Source organism: Columba livia, chromosome 2 (genome assembly GCF_036013475.1).
Source record: "Columba livia isolate bColLiv1 breed racing homer chromosome 2, bColLiv1.pat.W.v2, whole genome shotgun sequence".
NCBI lineage: Eukaryota > Metazoa > Chordata > Aves > Columbiformes > Columbidae > Columba > Columba livia.
In genome coordinates this window covers 80,553,179-80,564,515 of record NC_088603.1, presented here as the reverse complement: position 1 = coordinate 80,564,515, position 11,337 = coordinate 80,553,179, and positions in this window count along the sequence as shown.

Sequence of the window (11,337 nt, the reverse complement as noted above, 5' to 3'; positions counted from 1 at the left end):
AGGATGAAATTACTTTTAACTGGTAAATAAGCTATTAAGGTTGACACCTTCAAGGCTCCCTAAGGAAACCAGATTTTTTTTCGCTTTTAGGTAGGTTTAAAAATATTAAGTCCCTGAAAGATTTGACCTTCAGTATATCTGCTATAGAATTTGGATATTATTTCCTCTGAAAAATAGTGTCTAAAGCAATGCACAAGGGTTTGCAAAACTCACAAGATCCCCTGTGACTGAAAATGTTTAGAGCAGACAGTCCAAGACCTTGCTCATAGCCAAGAAATCATCCAGGTCCACGATGAGAGACCATTATGAGTGAAGAACCTTAGGAATTCTTCCAAGTGTCTGTCATAATTACTCATTGCTTAAAAATGAACTAAAAAAATGCGGAAAGTAAGGTTAAAATTTCTGAAAGTGAAAGGTGCAAAACAAGAATCATAGTCACTGTTAACTGGAGACAAATTACTACCTTGTAGTTTGGCAAGACTTATACAAGAAAGCCCTGACTTGGTTAGAGTAGAAGTAATAAAGCTGCTTAACTGAGTGAGAGAAGAAACAGGGAGGAATGGTCTCTATTTCATGGCTTTAAAAATGTCTGCTCTCCACTAAAATTAGTAGTTGTAGACCAATTTCTTGTTTTTGTGCAATGGAAAACCACAAATATTTCCATACAGAAAATCCAATTGCTTTATCAAGAGAGTGATGAAGGACGTCACACCAGTTTTTCAGCATTGTAAATCGCTGGACAGTAATTTTTAAACAGGTGCATAATTTTAATCCAAGTATCTGTTTGAGTGACAGTAATTTTTAATGACAACTTGTGATTCCAAACTCAGAACTGGAAGCTGAAGACTTGGAAAAAGCAGCAAGGAGACAGTTTCAGCGGTCTGAATAGTTACCATTGGTGGAACAGAACTTACTGCACTCCCGGTTTCCACTCTGAGAAAGAGACCACCCTATTTGCTGGTACTTTACAAGAAAATGAGTTTTCAAGGCCTCACCATAATCTTCTTTCCTGTAAAGGTCTTTTTAGCTGAAAGATGGATGTAATCAGAAACAAACCTACAGGAAAGTTTCACTACAGCTATGTAATGAGATAGGTACCCTGCAAAAAAACCTTTTACAATTTTGGAATAGTCAGGGCAGAATTTGGCCAGAATCAGATCTTTTTGCAAATTCCTTAGTGTTGTTTTTGTTGTTGGTGGTTTTATTGTTGTTTTTAAATGGAGATCAAAAAGGCAGAGGAATTGGGAAGAGTTATTTTGTTGATTCCTGAAAATCAACACTCACAATTACCTTTGACTATTCCTAAGAGGAGCTAAGCATTTAACCTGCATTTGGCCATCAAGGATACAATTGAGGTGTCTACACATTGGCACTTAGTGCCATTTAAGAAACCCAGCACGTGGACCCCATCTCTACCTATTTTTCTCTTCTACAGTCTCCTGTAATTCCTAAGTCTCAGATGCTTGGCCTAAGCAGAAGTTCTAGGACATCCTGTACAGGAGTAGATGCAAGATGTAGATGTGAGAAAACATTTGAGCTGCAACTGAATTTGAAGCAATATGTTATCTATAAGAAGAACCTGCTATCATTCTGGAAATCATTTTAAGGTTATTAACATAATTTTCTATGCTTCTATGGTTGAGGATTAGGAATGGTATTCTATTTGCTCACATGAACACAACAGACAATCTGAAGTAAATCTATGAATGCTTTATGTGTCTCATCAAGGAAATGCACATGTTGCAGTATGCCAATATGGACTCTGTTTTTTGGACACACACCAAAACCAAATATCTTTCAGAAATGGATACTCCTGGTCTTGCTTGGAAGAGCAGCCAGATGCCTAGTTTATCAACGATGGGGTTATTTTTCTTTTTACTGTGGGACATCTATACAAAAGGCAGAACAAACCACAAAGCTGTGCAGTGAATCCAAAGTATATTTTCCAGTAGTAAGTCAGAAAATGACTCTCAGGAACAGATACTCTTCTCTGCCTTGCACTGAGACACTAGCTATCTGACAAAAGAAAACTATTTTTTGTTCATGAAGTTGACAAGACACTAAATCATAAGTTTGTCTTTTCATAAAGATTAAAATAACTTTGTGTAGTAAGAGAAAAAGAGGTGTAGTAGAAACTACCCATTTGGAGAGTGAGGGAAAAGACATTTTTTGAGGTATCCATTAAACACCAAATAAAACCAGCATGTCCTCAAGAAAATCCTCAGATGTTGTTGGAAGGTTTGGAAAATAAAATGCCAGTTCATTGGAGGGTAGATTTCCACAGACATTATTTGAAATCAGACAGGTTTGTTGGGCTTTTTGTCTGTCATCACATTTACAAATATCCAACTCTCACGCTTCTACTAGCAGAAGTCACTCTACCCTAGGTTGTACAAACTTTTTTCCCCCTCTCTAATGAGCCTTCATTTATTGTCTCCTTGGTATTTGGTGGGGTTTTCCTGTGGGCTCTTTTTTTTTTCACTTTTAAATGTGTGTTTGTTTCTGGCAAATAAACCAAATGGAAAAAAAAAAAAAAAGGCAAAAAAAAAAAGCAAAGTTGTAAAACAGCAACAACAAAAAAAAAGAAAAAAGCAAAGTACGTTGTATTTAAGGGTTAAGAACATTGGTATAAAATATAATCAACAAAAACATTTTTGTGAAAAACATTTTTGTAAGCTAAAAATAAATCTATATTTACCACACACAGACACTTAGTGTTGATAAATATTTTAAAATATATTTTGAAAATTTTAGTCTTTAATTCAGTTTATTAAGAAAAAAATAAGCAGATGGCAGCACAGTATGTGCCTTTTGGATATTATGATAAGAACTCCATTGCTGAAATGTAAAAATTACCTTGTGGCTGCTTCATCGGTATAGTAAGCTGTTCTGTTTGAAATGCAGAAACAAACATTTAGAATTATGAGTTCATTCAGTGTGCAGGGGAGTTTTCAAAGCAAATTATAGTTTAAGTTCTGAACACCCTTTTTACTTGAACGATCTTTGTCATACTGCAGTTAAAAGATCCCCTTAAAGCACCTATTAATTAGGCTTCCTGCCTTCTTTTAATACGCCAATAATAAATATTGTAGCCATAATAAACTACACAATACCTGAAAATTGCTGTTATGAGATCTGCAACTCAGAAGTTAATTAAGAAATGTTATACCAGTAAAATATAGTATGATGTAGTAAGTTAAACTGCATGTAAATAGTTTAAAATATATCTCTGGAATGCACAGAAGCTTAAATATAGTTCAGAGTTTAACTTTAAACATGATTATTTCAAGTTATATATACTAAGGATACGTTTTTTTTCACCTGAATCTAAATTACTAGAGAAAAACAGTTACAGCACCAAGCAGGAAAGGCAATAACAGATAAAAGTTCTTGAAGAAACAGATGGGCTTATTTATCAACAATGCATTCATCAAAGAACATTCCCTACTTGGCTGCAGACATTTTTAAGAGCCACTTCCTTAGAGAGATAAACCCCTAAGCACAAACCTTCTACTACATATTCACAGCCTGATTTTAAAGAGAGTTTAGGCAAAAAAAGGATGGCTGCTGGGGAAAAGAAACATGGGTTGCAACTCCATGGTAAGTTAAAGGCAGTTGCGACTGGCCATGTCTGCACTCCAGGCTGGCTGGACATCAGCCAGCAGCAGGCCAGAAGATGCTGAGGTACAATTAACATGGCACTGAGTCTGAGCTAATAAGCCTTGCTGGGAGACAGGGATTTCAGGCTGGTCTGGCATTCGGGCTCAACACCACGCTAACATAGCTACACGGCTTCCAGTTTAGAGCTGGCTGATGCCCAGCTGGTTCAGAGAGCAAGCAAGGACAGCTGGTGTTTGCTCTGAGCATGAACAAGATTTGCTATTGACTGTCACTGCCTGCAGAAAATGCACACAGCAGAGACTGTGCTGTGAGCCGGACCTGCTGCTGCTGTTGGCTGGAAATCCAGGAGAGATGCTGAAGGTGCTCAAAAGGCAAGCTGAGGGTATAAGCAAGGGGAGATTTTTATCCAAGACACAATTTCTACATTTATTTCTTCTGTCAATCTTCAACAACTGCATCAATTATGCTGTCTTTCTGTGACACTGCAAACATAGAAGAAATTGCCACAAGAATTCTTGTGCCTGGTGGATATGGTGCACAGAAAGAAGGTCACATCTGCCTGCGACAACATTCAGACATAACCAAAATCCCCAAATCTGCTATCACCATCATGTCTGAGTTCACAAATCATTTGGATTACAACTCAAAGCCCACTCCATGAGCTGCAGGAAGCATGAAAACTCGAATATTGAAGTGCATGAACCCAGGTTTCCAACTTAGGGACTCCATTTGAGATAGACAAATGAAAGGAAGTCTAATGCAAGGCTCAGTTTATAACTCTAACAATATATATGTCAGGAGGTTACCTCAGAAACAGTGTGTAATTTCTCTTACTCCAACATGCTAGAAGGCAATTAGGAAAAAAGTTCTTCACTGAGCACATGCTCAAACACTGGAAAGAAGCTTCTCAGGGAAGCAGTCCAAGCCTGTTAGTTTTCAACAAGTGTTTGGGCAATGTAGATGGTTTAACTTTTAGCTTGTCTTTCTGGAACGAGGAGATGGGCTGAATGATCCTCGTAGGTCCCTTCCAACTCAGGACATCCTATGATTCTACAGTTCAATAGACAGTGTTTAAACAAGTTTTGGTGAACCAGAGTGAATGTGTTTTTCAGGTAGGAAAATCCTCTTCGCAACGAACTATATTCTGAGTTACGAGTGTGCAGTAGGATCCAAAATCAGTCATTCTTAATGCTGGGAGAAAGGGGAAGAAAAACAAACTAGTAGACAGCATATAGAGTAACAACGAAGAAAAGAAACCTGATAAAGAGGTGAATTAAATGGAAAATAAAGTTACTAAGAAGGAGAGAGATTAAAACAATTTTTTAAAGAAGCTTCTTCTTTTAAAAAATAAGTCTTATTACATATAAGGATTCCAAGTGTAAAAATAACAACTTTTCATGTAGGTCTAATAACAAGGGCAGACTAGTCTGATTACAGTGTGGTTAAGGCAAAGTACAGATAACACAAGTACTTGTCCTGGGGATACATCTGTTTACTGAATGCAAGCAGCATGTAATCCTCAAAGCTGAGCTGTTGCGGTTTAAGACCAGTTCTGACCAAAGGAGACAGCATGCAATAAAGAGGAAGGCAAGAGCAAATGCGGGAAGACTTAAAACAGATCTGCCTCAGAATTAGCAGCTGCTGGCATAAAGTAGAGAAAGGGTTTCTTCCTAACAGGATTAAAAGACATCAGGTGCGGAGCTGATACTGCTTGGAACCTGACTTCTGAGAGATAATCCTTGAGAATTCTTTCCCAACCAAGGAAATAAAAATTACAAATGTGAGATGAGGGAAGCTGAGCCCAGCAACTCCCTTACTGGAAAAAACCAGTAGCTAGATACCAACCACACCAAAGAACCACTTTGTAACTTAGATTCACTATTCGGTAGGTGGTAGTTTCCACAAGACAGAACTTTTACTGAGTATCTGACACTTACAGTTGTGAGAAATACTTTTTTTTTTTTTTTTTTTTTTTTTTTTGTGCAAAGCTTTGATTACTAAAACTAAACATTATACGGGTGGTTTCTCTTTCATACCACTGTCCCAAACACACTCAGTGCAATGTATAAAATAGCAAGATTTAATTGTAACTGTTGGTATTTTCTTGCCAAATCTCCAATAAGAATCCATCAAACAGTTTCAGAGAACTGCTTCTCAACCTTACAGTGATCATGAAGATGTGAAAGCTCAAGCTTGTAGAAATGTCCAAGCATATGAAGTCCATGAGCCTCAATCACATCTTCTCAGTTCTGAGTAAGTGTCAAGGTGATAAAGAGAAGGTTTACTTTTAACAAACTCGTATGAATTTTAAAATCAATCAAACTAAACCAAAACCCACCAGTGACACTAAAATAAAAGACAAAACTGTATCAAGCTGGAAGATACATTTTTAAAATTTTGTAAGGAGAGCATATTAGATCACTCACTAGATCATATGACTACAGTGGGTTTAATACATAGAATAAACACTAATAGTCTCTGACTTCTTGTTTAAGTGGCTGATCTTGACCTAGTTTAACCTTCATTTCAAATTCTACTGTTTTTCTCTTCTTTCTTCACCTGTACTTTTTTTCAAAACATAGTTACAACAGCTTCTTCTTTGAGATTTCCCCATCTCCAAAACAAAGTATATTTCCTTAACACTTAAGCAGCAGTTGATTTCCCTCCAGCATGTGTCTTGGGTACTATTTAATAGTGGCTCTAAACAGCAGATTTTGGAAAACCATCCATTTAGTAATAATCATACAACCAAAAATTAATTATTATATTAAATAGTTACATAAAATATAAGCATCTCTGTATTACTTGGATTAAAAAAAGGATAATATTGATCATTATAATTTCAGTATATGCAGATAAAATTAAATAACCTTCATCTACCCTGTGAGCACTCTAGATGTGACAGCAAAGTCTTTGAAGTTGACATTCTCTTTGACATTACTCTGACTCCAGCGGAATAAAAATACTACTTTGCACTTACTTAGCACTTTTTATCTTCAAAGCACTTTGAAAACATTATAATTAATCCTGACAACAACCTGGTGAGGCTTGTAAGACTCATTCTCCCCAGGTGATACAAAGGAGAAACAGGGAAGTTGCTTACCTAAAAAGAAAGGTGAGGAATAAAGTTTTGAGAGTTTCTAATTCCTGTTTCTGTGCTTTGATCACATATATAGACAGCATTTTGAACAGTATTTATTGCTGCTATTGCCCTGTTGTCATGTATTTAATCTTAAATCATGAAAGGTAATAAAAAAATAAGGGAAGATGAACATGCTAAAATATAAGAGAGAATCTTATTTTAGTACCGTGGATGTACTGTGAAATGTGTTTCCACTGCTTATGGTACATTCATATAAATACAAACAGGACCAAGACATCTGTGATCACTGTGAACTAGTCAAATTTCAGTGTATCAAAAATTATTATGATTTCCATTTCTTTTATAGGCAAGGTTTTCTACTCTTTGAAACATTGCCATAATTTCCTTATTGTGTAAATCTCCCATTTTTTTTCCTGACTATGCGAGTCATCTTTTCAAAACCTGGCAACACGAAAGCCACAAGGCACAGCTGAAAATCCTTTTTGCACTGGTTTAGACCCTGAGTGACAGAAAGGTGGCATGCCTAGCTCACTTGCTATTCTTGCAGGCAAACAGTTGCAAATCTCCTGTGGTAGGAACTAATTTTAGGTATTAAACAGCAGCAGATGCTTTTTTTTTTTTCCCCCTCTGCATTTCAGGACCAAGGTCAAGGAAGGGAATGTGGTTTCCCCTCTTCTTCAGTGGATGTTGTTGGAACTGTTGATGAGCAGACCCACATCAGTACACAAACCTAGTATCAAATTATCATAAAGATGACCCATAACTGGGAAAGCATAAGACTAACCCTCTGCCTGACCTGTGGGAATAGAGATTTCTCACTGCTATTTTCCTCCTTGCGCCTGTATAACTCCATCAACAAAACGGTATCACATAAAACTTCAAAAATGCAGTGGAATTCCATGATCGGTAGTTGTCGCTGAGTGTAAGATTGAATGTAAATGCTAGTACAGTCACCTTTCAGATGTTTGTAGGAATTATATTATTGTGGAAAACTTCTGTTGATTGTGGTTTAGGATTGTAGAGTCCAGATCATAGATTCAGAATCACAGAATGGTTTGGGTTGAAAGGGACCTTTAAAAAGATCATCTGGTCCAAACTCCCTGCCATGGGAAGGGACATAATTCACTAGATCAGGTTGCTCAAAGCCCCATCCAAACTGACTTTGAATAGTCCCAATGATGAGACACCCATCATTTCTCTGGACATCCTGTCCCAGTGTTTTTCCATGCTTCCTGTAAAAAGAAACCTGTCTTCCTTATGTTCAGCCTAAATCTACCCCTTTTCAGTTAATACCATTGCCCCTTGTCCTGTCACTAGAGGTGCTGGTAAAATGTCTTCCTCTTTCTTACAAGACTCTTTTAAGTACTTAAAGGTCTTACCAGAGCCCTCTTTTCTACAGGCTGAAAAAACCCAACTCTCTCAGCCTGTCCTCATAGAGGAGAGGTGTTTGAGACCTCTGACCACTTTTGTGGCTTCCTCTGGACCTACTCTAACGTGTCTATGTTCATAGCTGTAAAAGCCCTTATTATTCTTCACATTCTCCACCAAATTCAACCCCAACTGTGCCTTAGCTATCCTATTCCCATTCCTACACATCCAGACATTCATCCTATATTCATCCTATATTCAGGATACATGTCCCTGGTTCTGCTGCCTGAGTAGAAAGGACAGCCGTAGCCAGAGAAAAAAGTACACTTCAAAATTTACAAATGTACATTCCATGGATTTAATCCATGATACATTTCAAACCTTGAAGTGAAAGCAAGCTATGGCTTTTAATGTATTCTTGCTAAGAGTATTAGAGGTACCCACATCTATGAATTGCAAAATTTACATGAATAAGTTAATTTCACAATTGCACAAGTAATCTCTGGTTATATCCCAAGTTTATATGATTTCAGACACAATATAAGTTACAGCTTCTTCTCTAGTTCTTTATCCAAAACTCAGAGAAACTGGAATGCAATTTTCAAAAGCTGATGTGTAGAGAGAGAACTAGCCAAAACAATGCAAAACATCCATGACAAGCCTTTTAAGCCTTCTGCCTTTCAGGAACAATTAGATACTTTACGCTGGTTGCCCTTCACAAGAGAGTCACAGCTATGAATAATCACCCAGAGTTCGGCACCTTTTAAAAAAACTTAAAACGATTAGACTTGCCTATCAAAGGACAGCCAAAGGAGGAGATGCTGGCACAGCTTCATCTAACGGTATACACGTTGTCACCCTAAATGCAATTCATTTCTCTACTTTGCCAGAGAACACTGGAAACACTTTATTACCTGCCCTGAGGTAATGTCTGAGACACCAACCTTTATGCCTGCTGTAGGGGATGGCATATGACCTCATCACTGATTATTTTTTAAGATAATTAGGTATCATTAGGGCCACACAAAAGAAAGGTGATAATGACTTGTGGTGGCTGAATCACTTGCCTGACATGGGGAGTCCTGCATTTTGGACTACGGTATGACAAGTTCATAATAAAAAAATGCAAGATATTGGTTATATAAAGAAGAGATCACCCTGTAACCCACACGTTCATCTTGTTAAGTGCTGCAACCAAACTAGGGTACCAATGGGGTGGTGGGAAACTACCAGCCTCCTCTCAGATCGAGTTGGCTTAAATAAAGGACTACAGCAGTGCAGGTACATATTTGAATACAGTATTAGATAACTATGTTTGATTAATGAGACATGGTAGTGCAAAGGAAATCTGATCAAGAAAAAGCCTTCTAATACTGATTTTTTTCATTTTGTTAACACTTAGTGGATTGTTAGATGTTCAATATTAGCATATATGAGATTATTCAAGTTTTAAAGTTTCATTTATATATATATATGTGTGTGTATATATGTATATATATATTTAATATAAATTCCCAGGTTTTGCAAGCTCATAGCCTGGAACTGAAAAAAAAAAAACCCACAACCAAATAAAAACTGAAGTCTTGAACAAGCCTAAATGATGATTGATTTCATTTTTCTAAAGCATCCTGAACTAATCAAACTCAAAATACTATGCATTTCCCTAAATTAGATTCCTCTGTACCCACTCACAACCACTCTGAAAAGCACTTGTAATATTAGAACAATGTTAAAATAGTTGTTTGGCTCCCACAGCTAAGGATTACCTCACATAAAGCCTGTATGATAACTAAAGAGAGTGATAGGGGCTATTTGCCTACTCTGCATTTTTTTGCTGTTATGTTTGGTTTGTTTTTTTTTTTTTTCTCCAAGCCTGTTTTTAACCTTGTCCAGTGTTATAAGTAAAAACTGGAGTGCTTTTACTTCTCTGGAGATAATGAATCAAAACCAGTAGTCGTAAGTGCCTGAAACCCAAGAAAAATATGGGGACTATAGAAGCAGCTTTTGTTATTGTAGCAACAGTGCCATGCATATAGTATTATGTAATTATATGATGTGTATAATACTATAATATTACAGTTATTAGTATAATGCATAGTATTGTGATGAGGTAATAATGTACATAATTGCTGTATTATATAACATTATACAACAGTCCTGTGGACAGCAGGATAACCATGAGCCAGCACTGTGCCCTTGTGGCCAGGAAGGTTAATGGCATCCTGGGGTGAATCAGAAGGGGTGTGGTTAGTAAATCGAGACAGGTTCTCCTTCCCCTCTACTCTGCCCTGGTGAGACCACATCTGGAATATTGTGCCCAGTTCTGGGTCCCTCAGTTCAAGAAGGGCAGGGAGCTGCTCGAGAGAGTCCAGCGCATATTCACAAAGATGATGAATATAATATTTATAGAATATTGAAGGTAAACTAGTTTGCTGGCCCATGTCAAACAACATAAAAATCCATTTTGGCTTTCCTGGTCTTATTCAACATCAGAGAGCTAGAAAGATTCGGGTACATTTTTCTGCGATTGATATTCACAAAGCAAAATTGAAGTTTATTGTCTCCTCCTGTATTCAGACATCTCTCACGTGTCAATTTCAGAATATAGTGTTTTACCAACTGTTAGTACCTAGCCTGCTTCTGGAAGGTTGTTTATTTCTGAAAACAAAATATTAGTGAAGGTTTTAAAGAAATAAATGTGATAGAGCAGCCAGTATAGCAGTGCAGGCTCCACTTCTAACCTAGATATAAATATTACCAAGATCTCCCTTAGACTCTCGTGGGTGAGTCTGTATTTCTTATAATTCTGCCAGTCTCCCAAATCTCCTTCATCTTGCTGGGTATGAATGCTATTTCACTTTGAAGATACCATCTTGCAAAATAGCACAATACTTGCAAGGATGAAGGAGCTGTGCAGGAGCTGGGGTTGTTAACACCCCTTTACACAAAGCCTGTATCATACAGACACACAGGTTAGATGACTGCACAGCTGAAACAGGTCTAGTCTGGTCCATCACTTCATCCAGCTGGATGCTATGTGTGTCAAAGGAGAAGCCTACCTTCCTGCACCAAAATAAGTCATACCAATAACAACCTCAAGGAAAACAAACAAACAAAAACCCAAACCAACCAAACAAAACAACCCAATTAAAAAAAAGCTATAAAAATAAACAACTTGTTATGTTAAAAGGAAGAAACCTAAACCTACTTCAAAGCCTGCAGTTACTAAAGGTTGAGCTTTTAGA